The sequence below is a fragment of the Cryptotermes secundus genome, unplaced genomic scaffold, assembly GCF_002891405.2.
Source record: "Cryptotermes secundus unplaced genomic scaffold, Csec_1.0 scaffold556, whole genome shotgun sequence".
NCBI classification, from domain to species: Eukaryota; Metazoa; Arthropoda; class Insecta; order Blattodea; family Kalotermitidae; genus Cryptotermes; species Cryptotermes secundus.
In genome coordinates, this window is record NW_019725847.1 from 254,586 (window position 1) to 257,930 (window position 3,345).

Below are 3,345 nucleotides of genomic sequence, written 5' to 3' on the forward strand. Positions count from 1 at the left end.
ATTGAATAATATTAAAGCAGAGATATCATTGACTTTCTTATCATTAAAGTATTATCTACACAGCATGAATGTCAGTAAATAATTCCCTGATAGTAGAAGTATTAGCTGATACAAAACGACTCAATAAACACGAGACCGAGACAGTTTCAACCACCTCCAATCCTGAAAATACTAGTATATTCCTGTTAAGTCTCTCTTAATGGTATCCTTCAGTCAATTTCTGTCTTGAAAGTGAATGTTTTAACGGCCTTGACCGACCAGAATTTTGTGTGTGTAAATTCTCACTACACTTTCTGTATATATTGCCTTATTTGTTAAAGAGTAACCGACTGTAATTTCATCATACGAAGAACACGAGAAATTGCTTTAAAAAATACGATATTCTATCATTATTATGTCTAAATTATTGGTCTTTTCTACCCAATATGTGGCAACAAATTCGTCCTTCGGGCTCTTCAGGTGTTCAAATCGTAAAAAAATGTAACAGTGCTCAGTGTACGATGTTATACGTTATAAATGTTCACTTCTTAATTGGCCGTATCACATGCAACTTAAATCCATGACTTATTTAATCCGTCTTGCAGTGCATACATTCATTTATCTCCTTTCCCTCGCACTACATGTTTCGGCATAATAATGCCATCTTCAGGTGCTTACTTGTCCACGTCAAACCAGTTCATTGCATGCCATGTTCTTGCAACTTAAAATTTTAAAATTCATTTTAAATTCTAAATCACTGATGCGTCAAATGTTTCGGTCGATATGGTCACAATCAGGTGCTTCGAAATTGCTGTTGGAAACTGCTGCACCTCCGTTAATGTATACAATTCTAAAGCCTACCTTGTTCTAAGCGCCCATGTGTTATTGTACGTTTATAGTGCTACTGTTAACAGCTGCACACAACATGCAAGAGGGATCACCCAGCACTACAAACCTACAACACATCCATCCATCCATCCATCCATCCATCCATCCATCCATCCATCCATCCATCCATCCATCCATCCGTCCGTCCGTCCGTCCGTCCGTCCGTCCGTCCATCCATCCATCCATCCATCCATCCATCCATCCGTCTGTCTATATATATATAAAAGTAAAGCTATCCCTGTACCAGGCCGTGAAGGCCCATAGGGTTGTGAGACGTTGAGGGTCCCACACTATCTACACAATCGGCTCAAAGATGGCGGTAAGGTTGTCAGTCTTACGCGCCGGCCGCGCTTTACTCCCCAGTAAAATTATTTTTAATTAGTTCCTGGTACTCATTTATGTTAGATGCTGAGTAAACCCCACGGCCTAGTGCGGCTGGAAGGATTAAGTCAACGGAAAAAATCCAATGAACTCATCGGGACTTGAACCCGCGACCTTCCGGCTTGTAATTAATATATATATATATATCTGCCTGACTACCTGCCTATCTATCTATAGCTTTATAGCCCTTGTGGGTCTTGGCCGTTTTTCAGTTTCTTAATCCATGCACAGTCGGTAGGACTACTTGGACAGGGGATCATCTCTTCACAAGGCCGCTACCTACACACAGAACACACAAAAACAAAGGAAACACACACAGACATCTATGCCTCGAGTGGGATTCGATCCCAGAGTGAGCGGGCGAAGACGGTTATGCCTTGGACGGGGCGGCCACTGTGATCGGCTTGTACAATATAAGGGGGCATAAAATGAGGTAAAATTTGGAAGTGTGCACATCGACGGAAGTGCCGTAGTTTTCAGCGTCATTTTCTAAGCACTTGATGATAACCACATCGGCCGAAATATGTAGTGTACCAATGATTTAAAATTCATAGTGAACTTTAACGTTTTTAAGTTGCATGTCAGACAGCGAAAATGAGCGATGTGCAACATAATGCTGCAGTGTGATATTAAGTTATGAAGCTGTGCAGAAGATGGCTGAAGCTCTGTCACTTTAATGGCGGGATGAATTCCTCATGATCTGAGATGCATGTATTTCGGAAAAACTATCGAACGTAAACACCAACATATGTATGTTCTCTTTTCTACAAAATGGGGTAAAGCTTTCGATTTCTGTGCTATAAAAAGAGCCGGAAATTACTGTTGATCAATAATCTAGTCTTTGTTACTGTCCTGCATTCATTCTTCATTCATTACCTCTGGTAACTGCAAAATTCATCACAGCTGCAGCCATGTCTAAGGCGCAACATTCTTCCTTCTCTGGACTACTGGCATCGGAGTTTTAATCCCAGTCGGAAAATGAAAATATGTGCGCTTTCTTCTACGCTCGGGATGTACTGTGTTCTTAGAGTCTTGTGATGAACTAATACCCCAACCAAAAGAGTCCTACATGTGGTCCCGGAACCCGAATGACGGAAGGCCTTGAATCTACTTGTTCAGCGGCCCCCCATGAGCAGAATGAAACTGTTCGGTGATACTGTCTTCTGAGATGTGATGCAGTATAGTCTGGTAGGCTTATTCCGATGTTTCTGTGGAAATTACTGCCTCAGTATTCCCAAAGGGTAAGCCAAGCAAGCTGCAAGCAGAGGTCAAGCGCTGGTGCACTACACGAACAGAATGGATTGACACGCATTAGGATGTAGAAATAAGGTTTACTGCTAAAAATGTACCTTTCCGTCACATTTCTAATATCTTATTTAGTACTAAATAAAAATCATTAATAAAAATATGTTATTTTTCTTTTGATTCTATAAGGTTTAGAAAGTCACCCGCTCTGAGATAAGAACATGAGCCCTAAATTACAATATTTGATTTTAATATACGAGTAATTGGACAGAATAAGTACAAATAAAAAAGGAGCAAATTGCATAATGACGACATCCACAGTTCGAAGTTCGGGGAACAGAGGCCATGAGAATGTGATTATTCATTTATTCAAAAAATGCTCCGACTTGTACAGAACCCAAATTAAACTGGATCAGAACAGGACCCTGTATGGACCCACAGTAAAGAACCACTGGTTTCCGTAAGAACATTCAATTTCATGGCGCATTTGGTACCAACATATTAATTATGAATTTCATAAATTAAGTAAATAAGCGCAGAACTATAACTGAATAAGTCCACAGTCGATCCACCTCCATAGTTTTGCACGGTTGTGTTACTGCCGACGGAGGGGAATAACAATGCACAGTGACCCCCCTCCCCCCGTCCCATTATGTTCATATCACCTTTGATGAATATTGGCCGAATCCTTAAAAATTAAGACTTGGAATCGCTTCAGACTGCCAATGATTCTGGTATTTCAAATTATATTTATCTTATAAAAAATATAAAACCGGTTAATTACGGATACTTTTAAAGAGATTTTGTTTTTTCCTTGGCACTACATCCCTAGTGGGCCTAGGCCTACCTCCA